This window comes from Ovis aries, chromosome 17 (assembly GCF_016772045.2).
Source record: "Ovis aries strain OAR_USU_Benz2616 breed Rambouillet chromosome 17, ARS-UI_Ramb_v3.0, whole genome shotgun sequence".
NCBI classification, from domain to species: Eukaryota; Metazoa; Chordata; class Mammalia; order Artiodactyla; family Bovidae; genus Ovis; species Ovis aries.
The window spans coordinates 5,467,772-5,484,811 of NC_056070.1; the positions used below are offsets into that span (position 1 = coordinate 5,467,772).

General features: G+C 35.8%; 1 protein-coding gene across 4 annotated transcripts in view; it reads left to right on the top strand.

Annotated features, from left to right (window-relative positions):
* The window catches only part of FBXW7 (F-box and WD repeat domain containing 7), a 132,505-nt gene that overhangs the window by 68,886 nt on the left and 46,579 nt on the right, over positions 1–17,040 (top strand). The window lies entirely within an intron of this gene.

The window sequence follows — 17,040 nt, forward strand, 5'->3', positions numbered from 1 at the left end:
TAGGTTAACTTATAATACCTGAAAAATATTTTTCCTCTTTATTTGCTGGGACTTAAATAGCCTTTGTAAAAATACGTTTTCTAATTACTTTAGTTTTTGAACTCTTTCTACTTCTACTCCAAATAAGTGGTAGCCATGTTGAAAAGCATTTTAAGTAGGTTTTAAATGTAACACAAATTAAACATTGAATATAAAATATAAATCCCTCTGTCACATCATTTTCTTCTCTACTATGTTTTCAGAAAGTGTTTCTTTTTTTCTTTAAATCTTTTCTTCTTTCGCTTTGTCACTTTTATAACTTCTGAATGAGGTCACTGCTCTGATTTAAGCATTTACACGGAGCATTTTCTAGTAGCCTCTTTAAGGTCATTAATAAATTAATTTTTTATTTTAATGCTTCTGTAAAAAAATATCAATACAAGTAAACCGTCAAATTGAGGAAAATAAATTGGAATTTTTTGATTGAGGGGCTAAGATATTGACAATCAATGTAATTTTTTTCTTGTTGAATATTTCTAATAAACTTAAGTACACTGTGTGACAGACTACTTCATTACGTCACACTGCGTGTTTTCTGTCTTCATCGTCTTCACATGAAACTTAAAGAATCAGGAGCAGATTCTATTAGGAAAATTTAATAGACACCATGAAGGCTTTCCTCGAGGGTTTCCTAGGGTCGCTATTCAGATTGACTTTTCTAGGTTACTGTTGACGTTAAATTATAGCCTGGCATTTGTAATTACAGGAGAGTACTAGATCTGAAAAGTAGAATTCAAACTAGAACATCATTCTAATTTAGGGGAAGATAGTTAGAAAACAGAATTAACACACTCATTTTCAGACTGCCTGCCAATAATTTACTATTGCATAACTCATTGACTCTGACTACTAGAAATGTTAGAGGGCTAGTGTAATTATATCCCCATCCCCTCCTTTTTGCAACTGGTTAATTTAAGTAGCTTTGATTCACATGTTCTTTGTTGTTTAACTTACTTATTTTCCCTTAGTAATGTTAACGATAGACACTTTAAATGTGTATTTTATCAAAGATCTTGAAAAGACTTCTGGTGTGATATGTAATTAATCATATTTTGTACCTAACATCCAGTATATCTTTCATTAGATGTGTTTAGCCTCTTTTAATCAAATTATTATACACTGACCACATGTGTATAGACTTCTCTGTTTTGTAGGCCATTTTTTTCTTCTAAGTAGTGAGATAATACTGTGTGACCTCTTAAAAGACTGTGTAGGTTTGACTTGTTAAAAGTTGAAAAATAATGTTATTGCCCCTCCATTCATCATAGGTATTGATCTATTGAATGTTTGCACAATAAAATAATTTTTTAAATTGTGAAAAATTCTTTGGAATAGTTTTTGTAACTACAACTTCAATTTATAGCTCTTGAAATGCTTTCACAGAATTAATTTACTCCATCATTAAGTACTATCAGTACTGCTAGTCTAATTTAGTATTATGTAAATGATTTGGTTTCTAAAATAAATGATCATCCTTTAAAGGGAGAGAAAATTTACAGGAAAAACTGAGTTTATAAAATCACTGAAAAATTGTTTTATTTTTCTTTGAAATTGGAATGCCTGTATGGTGATACTGTATTTCCAAATCCTAAGGTACATTATTTTTCTACATTTTAAACATATATGAAATTAGGATATGTCTTGTTGGAATTTCATAGCTTATCTGGCACCATTTTTTGCTTTCTGATGATAAGAGAAATAATAATATCTTGCAATTAGTAATAGTATGTTGAAAGAAAATTCACTTTAAGGCTTAAATCTTGAACTCCTTTTGTTTTTGTTCGGAGACTTTTAAGCATTTACAATATTCTCATAAGGTTATTCTTCAGTGTTACTTTTTGGTAGAAATTTCTAAGTGACGTGAAATTCATGGTTTATATCCAGGCTTTAAAAGATACCTGGTTGACTATTGATTTATAGAAAAATATGTTTTTAGAGTGCATTTATATTCTTGCATTTGAACCACATACCAGTTGTGTAGCATAAGCAGCAGCAGCAGAGCTGAGTAAGAGAATGGGGTGAAACTGCTGGTGGAAGCTGTAGGGAGGTGAGGGGGAGGCAGTTGGTGTGGAACTTGTTCCCCTGAAGCCCAGGAACTCAGGCAACGATGAAGTATATGACTAGTTTTCTGATAGTTGAAAATAGTTTTGTAGTGGTTATATTCTGTACCAAGTTCTGTTTAAAGTACCATGTCCGTGTTTAGAAATAAACACTTTGCTTTAAAATGAAAATGGAGATAAAATTAAAATAGAATATTTGTGTCATTTGAGAAAATATTTGAGTTAATAGCACTCCTGTGTATTGTTATCATTGAGTACGTGCATGCTCAGTCGCTTCAGTCGTATCTGACTCTTTGTGACCCTATGGACTGTAACCCAACGGCTCCTCTGTCTTTGGGATTCTCCAGGCAAGAATACCGGAGTGGGTTGCCACGCCCTCCTCCAGGGGACTTTTCTGACCCAGGAATCAAACCTGTGTCTCCTGCATTGCAGGCAGATTCTTTAGCATTAGTTTAAGTCAAGGGGCCACAAGGGTCCTTTTTCTGCAGAGGGCCAGCAACTATTTTGGGCTTTGTGGATCAAATAGTCACTATAGAACTACTGAGCTCTGCCGTTTGAAAGTAGCTGTAGACAGTACTTACAGGAGTGGCTGAATGGACATGATTGTGTTTTAATAAAACTTTATTCATGAAACAGTGACGTAGGTTTTTAGGATTACAATATACCATAGTAAATCTTGTGCATACATCTTTTTGTTTCAATATAAGTTTCAGTTAACAGTAAAGTTTTAGAAAGATTGTTAGAGCCATAAGCCTTTTCATTCCTTTAGAAATCCTGATTCTCTCTTCTAATTCTTTTGTAGCTATGTAGAGAAACATGTTTATGTGCCTAATCACTAGAATTTTTTCATCCTACTTGTTAATTTACCTTCTCAGTATACAGTTGTTGGTTAATCGCTAAGTTGTGTCTGAATTTTTTGCGATCCCATGGACTATAGCCCGCAAGGCTCCTCTGTCAGTGGGATTTCCCAGGCAAGAATACTGGAGAGGTTGCCATTTCCTTCTCTAGGGGAACTTCCCAACCCAGGGATCAGACTGCATCTCTTATGTTGGCAGGAAGATTCATTACCACTGAGCCCCAGGAAAGCCTTGCTATCATTGTAAAAGAATCTACTAAATACACTGTGCATTCTCCAGCTATTTTATGTATTTTAATTAACTTTTAAATGTTTGTTAATGTTGTAAGTTAGGTATTATCTCCACTTGGTGTACTTGAAAGCCAAGACTCAAACAACTTACCTCTCCCCAATTTTCTTGATAAATAGTAAAGCTGGTGTTTAACCTCAGGACTCTCCAGTGCCACAGGTAGTAGCTCTTCTCTTTCTACTATATTTTTTAACCTTCTTTTTAAAATGAACTTAAACTTTTTTCAACCACTTTATATTTTGAAGGGTAAGCCTGGGAGCCTATTAATGTTGACATTGTTTCTTTGACAAAATTCATTCAAAGCTTCAAATAATTGACCTGAAGATAACTTTGGTAGCATATTATATTTATACATTGAGTATTTTTTGTGTACTCTCTTTTTAAAATGTTTCGTTTGTAAAGTTATCCCACAGATGATGCAGTGATTCTAGTCATAAAAAACTAGAAATATTCAAACAGTATATCTGTTTATTGTCTTTCTATAAGCTGAGGGGTGGTACCTGTTAAAGAAAAAGTTATTCATAACCCTTGTTAAAATCAAGACAGACGTTCAGGAGGACTGTCATGGTACCTGTAGGGACTGTTACTAGTCTGTGCATGCTAAGTTGCTTCAGTCATGTCCGACTATGTGCAGTCCTATGGACTATAGCCTGACAGGCTCCTCTGTCCATGGGATTCTCCAGGCAAGAATACTGGAGTGGGTTCCCATGGCTTTCCCCAGGGCATCTTCCCAACCCAGGGACTGAACCCACATCTCTTTACATCTCCTGCATGGCAGGCAGATTCTTTACTACTAGTGCCTCCTGGGAAGGGACTTCTGTTAGGGAGCCTTGCAATAGGGAAGGCAGATTGGGCCCAACTCTTAAAAGTACAAATTTACAGCCATAAAGCAGGTTACGAGGTCAGATGGTAGATAGTTACTAAGAAGTATCGGGGCTAACAGGATGACGCTGGTTAAATGAGCTAATCAAGGTGATCAAACATCACCTGGGGGATGGGAGACTGGCAAAGCCAGCAGATATGGAGGGGAGGTTCAGGTCCTGAGTGTGATCAATATCAAGGGTGGGGAATTCTGGTTAATATGGTTTAGCAGGATTCTTGCTAAAATTTGGTTCTTGAGAACATGCCCAAGGGCAGGGCCTAGTTGAAAAAGAGCTCAAAGGAGCCTGATTAGAGTTTGGTTAAGGAGAGAGCCTTTGTCATACTGCTGGGTCTGTGTTTGGTAGGCAACCAGTCAGAAAAGTGTGTCTGACAGATTAACCATCTTCAAACTGCAGTGCAGTTCCAGTCTCACCAGTTTGTTCAGTTAATAGTTTTGACTGTGATGACAAAAATTTAAAAATTTAAAAAAATTTAAAAATTTAAAAATTTAAAATAACCTCTCAGCTTCTATATTCTCTTGGATTCAAGTTTTTTTCTTCATTGTTGAATTATTGATACTAATTTTTAAGAATATGCTGTATTCAAAATTTTATTCTCATTCAGGCATAATCTATTTTGTTGTTTTGTATGTATAATCTTCAGTTAGTTCAAGCTATGTATAATTTTTTAGGCTCCTTTAATAGACTTTTCAGCAAATATCTGCCAGTTTTATCAGACAGTTGTATTGCCTTTGTTTCAGAAAACAACCTGTCTAATTTACTCTGCAGTATAATTTTCACTTGTATGAAGATTTTATAAGCCATTATAAGTTCTGTTGTTCAAGCAAACTTGTGAAGTACTACCTTCCTGAGTAGTTTGATAATCCCCTAAATCCTCTGAGTTGAGTGATGATATAGAGAATTTTTATTTTCTTGCAATAGTTAATATCTTCTACTTCTCTTTATAAAAATTAGATATGCTCAGTATGTAAAATACAGAAGTGTTTCTTCACATTTTCCCAAGTTATCAGTAATTCCACTGCTCACAGATAGCCACAATAAAAATTATAAGGAAATAATTTTTAATTGATACTTTAATTCATTTTTAATATATCACTGGTCGTTCCCCATGGCTGTAGTTATTCAAAAGTGTATTATAATCTGTCAAGTGGATGTATCATCATTTCCCTACTGTTGCTAATTTGGTCAGTGACCTGCTTTGAACTTTTTTATATATAAATCTTTAATGTCCCTATACACCTTTTTCTGGAAGTAGAATTATTGGGTCAAGGAATATGAATTTTTTTTAGATTCTTGATGAATACTGCTAAATTGTTTTCCAGAAAGACTGTATCAAATCAAAACCAACATGAGGGACTTCCAGTGTTATTTAACAAGAGAAAGAGATCATATTTTAAGCAAATTTATTTCTAGTATGACCAAGTTTTATGGATTTTACCTACTTGATAATATATTTCAGTGTTTATTGTTCTAAGTTTTCTATCGAAGGAATGTTTTTTCATTGTGAGAAAGTAATTATATGTGTTTATACTTAAAACTTCAATAGAAAAATATACAAATAGAACAAGAAATTATTTGTTGCTAATGTGATTTTTAAAACTTCTTTCTGGAAAATAATATTTGCCATTGACCTGTCATGTATATTATTGTTAGCTATAATTTTCTTCTACTCTTCCCATAGTTTTAAAGCTATCATCTTTTTTTACCTGCACAGATGATCCATATGTGTAGTTTTATAATTTATCATTGATTTATATATTTTTACTGTCTTATGGTTATCTCAGTTTTTGTCATCTTAGTTTATACATTTATATTTCTGAGTTTTAGTGTGATGTTTGTACAGTTTAAATGACAGCCTCTCCCAAAGTATATTGCTATTAATAATCTCTACTACAGGAGTACTTTTCATGCTAGCAAACGCAGCTGCCAGAAATACTTGCCTGTTTCTTAAAGCACTACAACTTAGTCTTACATTTCTGACATAGCTTTGCCTTTTGCCGCAATCCAGGTTTACCTTTTATTTTTATTTTTTAATTCTAGTCTAGCTATGATTAATTCTTTCTAAAAGTAGTTGTAGCAAATCTGGAAAATCCCATCTGCTCTTCTAAAACGTCTTGATCCCTGAAAGAGATTTCACGAGACTCCACATTTGTTTCATGGAACTCTTAGTCAAGAGGAAATAGTTGGATATTTCCTTAACCTTCAGAAATAATGACGCCTTTAAAAAGCCAGCATCATGTTCCCCTCCCCCATACTAGTCTGTTCTGTATCCGCCAGTTACATTTGTGCCACCTTCTCCAAATCCTTCCCATGGCCTCGCAGTCAAGCTTCTCTGGATGGAACCTTCCTCCTGGCACTGGTGGCTGCCACCGCTGTCCTCATCCGTGAGTGGGGCATGCTGTAGCTGTGGCCATGGCCTTCGGCTCTTAGACTCGCATGTGCTGTCTAGTGCTGTTATTTGACAGCTTCATTTAGTTATCTTGTCTCCTCACTTGAGGCTATAAACTCTTAGACTTCAGAAATTGTCTTTAGTATCTTTTTATGTATGACCAATTTGTTGAAGTTTTGTTAAGTCTAGAAAATTCTTTAAGGAGTTTTGATACTGTTAGAATATGACATGTTTTTGTTTACTAAATACTTTGAAATGACTGTGCAGCTGTGATTTTGAATATTTCATTTTCTAAATATAACTAAACTCAGATACAGTTTGACGCTTAATCTTAAAAGTAATTACTACTTAGCAGTTTTGAAAATGAAGAAGAAACAAACATAGGGTGTACTCATTTAGACGGCACTTATGAGAGTCTGCCATAGCCAAAAAAGTCAGAAAATATGAAGACTGTTAGAAAACTTTAGAAAGAAAGAAAAACAGAGTGGTGCTGTGAGCAAGTTTGGAGAGTGATTTTAATAGATTCTCTGATTTTTTTTTTTAAGTGCATAAACTAAAATGGAGCTTTCTAAAGTTTTTTCCACACATGTATTCCATTGGAACTTGGGGAAAAACTGGCAATTTCAGATCATCTGATATCTTTTATTGTCTCTTTATTTTATCAACAAAGGAATTAACTGGTTGCCACATATCAGGGGATTTTGTTTTAAATCCTCAGTTTCTTGACAATGTTTCCTATATCCTGCAAAAGATGAGTAAGCAGAATATAAACTGTAAATTTTCTTGTGGTCTTATTATTTTGTATTGTGCAAGGCAGTAGCTGTAAATAAAAAGATGAGTCTTCCCTTCTTCCTGTGGATATACAAAAATGAAAATCACAGTTCCTTTGAACATTTTATATATAGTTAGTGGTTAAACCATAAATAAACCCTTATAGTACAGAAGGGTAGTTGCATAAGTGAACTCCTATACCAAACAGTACAGGAGCATGAGAGGGCCACCTTAGTCTCGATGCAGATGGCGCAGGAAAGGCTTCACAGCCCCTTTAAAATGGGAAGGATGCTGTTTGCTAAGCAGGAGATCAGAGAAGCTGTGGACAGAAGAAACTTGTGTTATTGCTTGGTCTCACATATTGGGTTTTTTTCACTTTAATTATACTGCTGCAAATTATTCACTTATTTCTGGATATGAGCTTTATTAACAGTAATAACAGTCCCAAAATATGTATTAACTTAGAAGAAGGTTGGAAATTTTTCTAGAATCTGTAGACATAACAGTGAATTAGATGGACAATGGCCATGCCCTGATGGAGCTTAGATTCTAATTCAGGGAAGCAGAAAAGTAATGTTAATGTTTTGATGTTGCTAAAACAGCTAACAGTATAATACAAGTCTAATGGGATGCAGGGGAGACACTGTTCTAAGTACTTTGCACATATGAACTCATTTAATCCTGACAATTACCTCATGAAGTAAGAGATTGCATTAAGTAAAGTGAAAGTAAAGTCGCTCAGTTGTGTCTGACTCTTTGCAACTCCATGGACTGTAGCCCACCAGGCTCCTCCCTCCATGGGATTCTCCAGGCAAGAGTACTGGAGTGGGGTGCCAATGCCTTCTCCAGGGGATCTTACCAACCCAGGGATCGAACCCAGGTCTCCTGCATTCCAGGCAGACACTTTAACCTCTGAGCCACCAGGGAAGATTGCATTATGTTCTCCCTGTTTTGTAAATATAGGATCCAGAGGCGTAGGAAGTTTAACTGACTTGCCCTAGAGCTAGTAGATGATGGAGCTAAGATTCTAACCTGGGTGTCTAGCTGCTGCTGCTGCTGCTGCTGCTGCTGCTGCTGCTGCTGCTAAGTCGCTTCAGTCGTGTCCCACTCTGTGCGACCACATAGACGGCAGCCCACCAGGCTCGCCCGTCCCTGGGATTCTCCAGGCAAGAACACTGGAGTGAGGTGCCATTTCCCTCTCCAATGCATGAAAGTGAAAAGGGAAAGTGAAGTTGCTTAGTCATGTCCGACTCTTTGCGACCCCATGGACTGCAGCCTTCCAGGCTCCTCCATCCCTGGGATTTTCCAGGCAAGGGTGCTGGAGTCGGGTGCCATTGGGTGTCTAGCTACAGCATCATTAAACACTATGGTATATTGACCGGGTAAGGATTTGTTGAGGGAATGGTTTCAAGGGTTAACTTTTGCCATGTAATCCTAGATTTTAAAATATGACAGAGGATGAGATGGCTGGATGGCATCACCGACTTGATGGACGTGAGTTTGGATGGACTCCGGGAGTTGGTGATGGACAGGGAGGCTTGGCGTGCTGTGATTCATGGGGTCGCAAAGAGTCGGACCCGACTGAGCAACTGAACTGAACTGAATTCATATTTTGTTTTCACAGTTTATGATGACTTCAATAACATTGCTTTCTAGATGTTTTTGTCATCTTGTGATGTCAAAGTATAATGTTGTGCCTCAGTTGTCAGATATTAATGCAAAGAAAATGATTGTTTGTAAATCTACAACTATAGCATAGAAATAACTGCCATGAATTGTTACCCCCTTTTGTTGATAACAATCAGGGCAAGCCTATTTAAACTTGTAGGTCATATTTTACAGAAACTAACTTAGTTTAAGATGTGGAGTATGGGAGACAGATGAAAAATATGCTAGAAATAAACAGGTTACAAAGCTTCTGGCTGGGCAAACAAGTATGAAATAAACCTATGGTTCCTTGTCTGCAGACCAAGAGTCCAGTAAGCCCTGAAAACAAAATGCTTTAACATGTTATCCAAATCTAACCCTGACTAACACGAGACAGTCATGTTTATTGTTTATCTGAATATTTGTATATTTTGCTGCAGAAATGTTCATATGTGATATAAGTGTTCTGCCATGCACAGCATATGTCCCATGTTACCTTCTAAACTCCAGAAAGTTTTGAAATCAGGAACACAGCTTTCTCCAAAATTGTGGCACTAACTGCAGACTTTTGAGTTTTACAGCTATCATCCATATATAAAAAATGGAATATACTTTGAAATGTCGAAATAACCTAAGCCTTATCTTAAGTCTGTCTACATTCATATTTAAATGCTTTACATTAATACCTAAATTTTATTAACCCAATTATGGGCAGCTCCATATAGTATGATGATAGTTCAGAGCTTATATGTTACTTTTCTTCAGTGATTAAATGCAGCTTATACTAACAGACTTTAAGTGAGGAAGGAGCATGTCAGCCACTTATTTTTCTCAGTTTTCTGTAAAATATTAACACCACTAAATTAATTTTCATCCTGCTAATGCGTATTAGGCATATCCATCCTCCTTGCATGTGATGCTAATGTAACAAAGATGAATGAGGCAGTAAAGACCTTCCCTTAAGAAGGCCACTGATGCCGTTCTGTCTCTGAAAGACTTATCTTGTTTTCTCCTTTCCGTGGTCACATATCAAAATCAGAGGAACACGGATTAATTAATCCATCCAGTAAATAAGCATCTGTTAATTTCCAGGCGCAGTTCTAGATACAGTATTGAACAAAACAGAAAAAGAAAAAGACACACCTTTTTTATAGTTTAATGTTTCAGTGACCCTGAGATTTCCACCTCAGTGTGGACAGGATGGGCTTCCCAGGTGACTCAGTGGTGAATAATCCGCCTGCCAGTGCAGCAGACGTGGGCTTGATCCCTGGATCAGGAAGATCCCTAGAGGAAGAAATGGCAACCCACTCCAGCATTCTTGCATGGGAGATCCCATGGACAGAGGAGCCTGGTGGGCTACAGTCCACAGCGTGATAAAGAGGTGGACGTGACTGAGCACACAGGCACACACATGGACACCATGTTTGGTCTGCTTCAGGACAGAGTGTGTCACCAGACACTTTTCTTCAGTTGTGTACTTCTCATTCGGAGAAGGCAGTGGCAACCCACGCCAGTACTCTTGCCTGGAAAGTCCCATGGAGTCGCTAAGAGTCGGACAGGACTGAGCGACTTCACTTTCACTTTTCACTTTGATGCACTGGAGAAGGAGATGGCAACCCACTCCAGTGTTCTTGCCTGGAGAATCCCAGGGACGGGGGAGCCTGGTGGGAGGCTGTCTGTGGGATCGCACAGGGTTGGACATGACTGAAGCGACTTAGCAGCAGCAGCAGTACTTCACATTTCCAAGAGGGCTGGTGATCATTTATTTGTGTTATGGTTTCTCCATATGTATATAAGGATACGTCCATACACATACATATTAATACGTATGCACACACTCTGCCTCACTTGATAGCATTATGTTGGTAACTTAATTGAAAAATATTATAATCTATAAGTTTTCAAATACTGCTGGGTAGTATCCAGTATAGAATATTACCTTGAGGCTCTAAAAGATTAAATATGATGCCATACTATTTCGTTTTTCATGTTCTTGCCAGAAAACTTTAGTCTTTAATATCAGGCTCACCCTAGTGATTTCTTCCTGGATTGTTCCTAAGTCAGAAGTAGAGTTCTTGAACTTGTTAATGGAAACTTGCATAAATTAATGTGTTTCACATATAAATCAGTTAAATAATGGTAGATATAATTGTGGTAGATGTAAATAATGATACTATAATGTAGGATTTTTTAAAAATGTGGTATGTTTTTCTGTAGGAATAATACTGGAAAGGACTACCATTTGTGGTAAAACCAATGACATTCTTAGTTTCTTTTACAAGAACTTATCAATGCAGCACATCTCTTTATTTGCTTTATTCCTACAATAGGTAGAAGGTAAAATAATTGTAGTAGGTATTTTAAAAGTAAATCTAAGATTAGATTAATAAAAGTTTCTCTTGTGGTTTTGGTAATGTCTATGTGTGTAAGTTTATGTACAGATTTATGAGCTTTATTGAAATTTTTTTAGATCTTGGGGAAACAATTCAACAGTATTTCTCAGACATTAATATAGAAATATTGACCTCAAATGCACATAGCTTACTAGCCATTTGTTTATTTACTTATGTTTTTTAATGATCATGTAATGTTGTGACTTCTCTGTAGCTCAGACAGTAAAGAATCTAGTTACAGTGCAGGAGACCTGGGTTTAATCCCTGGGTCAGAAAGATCGCTTGGAGAAGGGAATGGCAACCCACTCCAGTATTCTTGCCTGGAGAGCTCCATGGACAGAGGAGCCTGGCCGGCTACAGTCTGTGGGGTCACAAAGAGTCGAACACAACTGAGCAACTAACACTACATGTAATGTTGGGGAAATCTATTTTGAGAGAAAAAAAAATACATGATAATGTTGGATGAAATTCTCTTAAACTTCTTCTCCTTACTAGTCTTGAAAATGAAAATTGAAATCTGTGGGTTATTCCTATATTTAATTACATTTTTATGTATGGATGATCTTATATCATTCACTTGGGAGCAATTTAAACAGCTTAAACAGCTGTTCAATAATCCACAGATATCTGTGCATTATCAGTTCAGATTTTAAAATGTCATTGTTACTACTAGTTTGAACATGTAGGGGCAGTATAGTACTGTTTTTATAAATCTCGTCTGAATTTGTGAGTTTTTCAAAAATCTTTAAAGTGGTGTTAGAAGCTTTTTTTTTTTTGAGGAAGTACAACTTCATATCTTATTTTCTGTTTTATTAAGTTGGGACTATCCTTTCAATTCAGGTATATATATATATATATATACACACACACATATACACACACTGTACAAAAGCTTTTATATTATAGAAGCTCGTGGCCTTGATTTATATTTGAAGTCAAAGACTATGTTAAGCTAAAATTAACAGGGAAAATGCATTTTTATGGTTAGACAATAAAATAGAGGACAAGTGGATTCACAGAAATACTAAAATCAGTGCAATTTTGTTCTTATTCATTCTGTACCAGCCTTTCAAAATTAATGGTTAATCATGAGAATTTAAAAAGTTAAGTCTTAATTTTTCAACCTGATAAGTAAACAAAACTTAAAACTCCTAAACACTTACTTTAAGATTCCTTAATATGTAACTAATTTTTCAATAACATAATGATTAAGAATTGTTACAAAATTTATAGTAGCTTTTTTTTTCACTTAAGGCAGTCTGCATTTAATAACTAAAAAGCAACAACTGAGTAGTTATCTCTTCTATCCATTCCATTTATTTATTCCATCTATTCAACAACTTTTAGAAGCCAAGAACTTCTTTAGGTGTTTGGAGTACAACAGTGAATGAAGCAGACCCAAGTCCTCGCCCTTGTGGAGATAATATCAGAGTGGTAGACTGTTTAAGAGCATAGAGATAGTCATTTAGACTGGGCTGAAGTTTTTAGCCTCATCCTTTATTAAGCCTCTGTAGGATGAGATAATAATAGTACCTACTTCATAGGATTGTTTTAAGGGTTAAATGAAATAACGAATAGAAAGTATAGTTATATGATAAGAACTTTGTAACTGTTACGAAGTCCACGTAAGACTTATTTAGATGTGCTGGTAAAAATTGTAATTAATTCTCATGTAATAGCACTTCTTTCACTGTGGTTTGTATTTTGAATTTTTTTCGTTTTTCGTTTCTTTAGATTGTGAGAGAAAATGCATAACACCAATTTTAAATGGTCATTTTTCTTAAACAGTTTCCTGAGTGACTGTTAATCTCTAAATGGAAAGATACTGCACATAAAAAATTAACGTGCTTTGGATCTACTTACATTCCGTAGATTCCTTCAGTGTGACTCTCATGTCTATAAAACTTAACCCCAGCATGCCTTCCTGAATTAAGAAGGTAACATGTGATATCTTAGTATTTTGTTTAGAGTTTCAAATGTGTTGGCTTCAAATATCACAAACTTTTGAAAAATTAAACTTCTATATAAAAATTAAAAACATAATTTGTCAGTTCACGTTAGTGGCTAGAATGTCTAGGAAATAGTTTCCATAATGGTTTTTAAATTCTGTCTCTTTCTTTCCCTTAAGGCCCCAAAATACGCTAATTAAGAAATGGAACATGTTAAAATCTTTGAAAACTGGCTCTTCCAAATGACATCTTGTTATTACTATATAAGAATTGAGCTTTAAAAAGTTAAAGCATGGGTTCACAAGTCTTAACAAAAGTACTTAGAAATTTTAGGTCTATCTTTGGTATCCTGTGCTGCTCTTACTTCTTTTTGCTTTTCAGTTATGTGGAAACCCCGCGTTTAACACACATGTGCATACACAGGCACAAGTGCACACCCCCCAACTACGCACAGATAAGATTCTCATCAGCACCACCTCCCTGTTTAACAGCGTATCTGCTCTGTTCACGCGACAACTGCTTCACTGAGGGGAAGTTGTTGTTCTGCCGTTTTCATATCAGCTTTGTTACCATGCAGGATTTTCAGCTGCTCATGCTCATTACCATACAGCTGGTATGTAGAGACGAGAAGGAAGCAAGCAGAAGTTGCACTGTCTACAAGAATAAGAAGCTCTCTTGCAGATGGGGTGCTGGCAGATGGGGCATGTGTTTGAACAGGTTTTACTAATAACAGAATGCATTAAAAATCATTCTGAGGAAGTCTAAGGTCAGTGCCATGAATTCAGGCCTTGAGAGGTTGTTCAGCTTTTTGTAGACCTTTTTAGAATATTAATTAACTCTAATGCAAAAAAGTAATAAATGGCCAACCACAACCTCTTCCAAAATTTTTTTTATCAGTTTTCCTTTTTAAAATTTTAATGTATTTTGTTTCTTTTAAATCTAATTTAAAATGCACTAGTACTGTTAGCTACTGTTTTTCATCACCTTGTACTTTATTTTGTAGTCTTCAAATACATTTAATGTTCCCAGAGTATGTTTATATACAGAAGTGTTTTGATATATGTGCTTTGAACATGTAAACATTCTCTGAGCAATGTAATGACATTCTTCAGCTTTGATATATGAGAATTTGATTAGAAGATGAAAAAGAAAGAGGATTTGGAAATCCATGTTTGTAGTGTTGACCACATTGAAGATTAAGATGAGATATATTCTATCTGCATTCAAAATTAAGTGATGGAATGCCCCATATGTGTTTTTGTTAAAATTATTACTTGTATATTTTTCATATTCACAAAACCAAAATGAATAAAGTAGTAATTGAAAAAATACCAGTAGTTTTTAAAGGATATTTCAGTAGGATCTTAGTGTTTTGACCCCTTTCATTAAATATACTGCTTCTTGATACATCCTGTCTCAGTGGGAGATGGTGATAAAAAGCAGGTAAAGCCAAGTAAGGCTAGGCAATTATATGTAAGATATTCAGTTTTTGATTTAATTTTAATGAAAATAGAACTCAGCCTGTTGTTCTGTTCATAGAGATTAAGATACATATTGCCAAAAGTGTTTTTTTTAAGCTAATATTAGTTATAATGCTTTTGGTAACTCTCAGAAACTTTCATGCTGTAGATTTCCTGTCAGTAAAACAGACACACAAAAATGCAATCTGGTAGGTTAATACCTGTGAATCAATAGAATGCTTGATAGGTGAGATCTGTCGTAAATGGTGTACATTAAATATTGTTAAAACTGTATGCTGCCTTTACAGGTCAAAGTTTATATTCTATTGTGCATTTTTAAACACAGGCAATAAAGATAACTACATTTTCATATCATATCAAACTGTATTATTTTCTTCCAGTTTAATTTATAATTGAATTGTGTAACTGATAAATATGTAGAAATTTTTTTCCTGAGAGGAGAAACATATAAAACATTATAAGTAATAATATGTATAATACAATACTAAATAAATAATAAATATATGGAATGTTTTATGCATCATCTTGCCTTATTCTGAATTATGAGTTTTTCAAATTATGCTGAAAATTAATCTTTTTCAATTATTAATCTCTGTAGTTCTGTCATCTTAGATATCTTACATTCTTAATTATTTCATATAAATATTACTTATTGATATTCTGATATGTACAGGAAGTGTGTGAAAAGCTGAGGTACAATAGGAATCAAAATAGATGTGGTCAGTGCTTTTATGGAACTTACAGTCTAATGCGGAAGAGAGACAATGTGTCCGCACTGTGACAGGCTGTTGGGTTCAAGCCCTGTGATTCATAGCCTTACAACGGGGAGGAGGTGGCTCTGTGAAGGACATTAGAGATGACCTATACACAGGTAATTCGCACATTGTATCTTCTATCTGGTCCTTTTTTCTGAGCTCCAGAGCCGGTTGGAGTGTGATAATGACTTGAGACCTGGATGTCTCAAAGACACCTCAAACCGAATAAGACTGAAAGTAGAACTGTGATCCTCCCTGCCCTAGAAAACAGAAGCAGACACTGACCCCGTTCAGCGTCCTGTGTCATCTTCCATCCAGTTGTGTGGAAACCTTAACTGTTCACTTCTGTCCATCTCTCTAGTCCAGGCCAGCATTTCCTCTTGCATGGCCTGATGGAATAGCTTCGTCCTCAGTCTCTCCACATCCACTCTCATTCCCCATTCTATCTTAACATGACATTCAGAACCGTAGTGCAGGTTTCTCTGGATCATGTCCTTCCCTTGACTAACCGTATTTTTCATTACTCTCAATATAGAGAGCAAAGCCCTGTGTGAGGTCTTACGCAGTCTGGTCGCTCTCTGCTTCCCTCGCTTCACCTTGCGCCTGCCACAGTATCCTGACTCCGTGCACTGCGGCCCTGTGCGTGCCCCTTCCCACCACAGCACAGTGTAGTTGCTCCTCTAAAGAAGAGAAGCCTTCTCTGAACCCCAAACTAAGTCAAAACCCTACTTACTAGCTTCCGTTTTGCTCTGTTTTGTTTTATTGTCTTTCTCCCCTACTACATTGTGAACTCTAGTCATGAAGCAGAGACTGTACTGTACTTAGCTTATGGAGAATAGGCAACCAAGTGAATGCTGGATGAATGAGTGTCTCTGGTTATTAAAATAACCATATCAATCTAAATTTGTTATAATTACATATCCTAGTATAGATAATATAATTATGTATCCTAGTATATCTAATATAGATAATTACAGCTAGTCAAAAGAATAAAATGTAGGATAGACTCACAGACATATGCATCTGTCCCCAGTGATGTTTACTGCTGAAAAGCAGTAACCACACATGGATCAAACTGATAGTTATTTTAGATGGATTGGCTCTTAGAAAAAGGTCACGTGTGATGAAATTAAGAAACACGGCCAGAGTGGTAATCATGTATTGAAGAGTATGTGCTGATGTACTCAGATGGAAAAGGGCTGTGTTTGTGTGCCTGTGTCCATATGCCTGTGTCCATATGTGTGTATACACACACACACAGAGTACTTGGTTAATAAGTATTTCTAAGCTGTCTACTGAACTAAAAAATTAAAAATGAAAAAGTCATAATTCCCTGTTAAGTGTATTTGGCTTAGAGTAAATAGTAAAGACCACTTGAAGCAGTTTCTTTACCAAGTCTTATGATATCGAACGTTTTTGCCTGTTTTGCTGTAGTTTCCACATCATTATGGTAATGGTGAAAAACCCAGTAGCCTCTTTGAAACGACCTTCCAGTGGAGATACTTTTGCATATTCTGTTCTCAGCTCTTT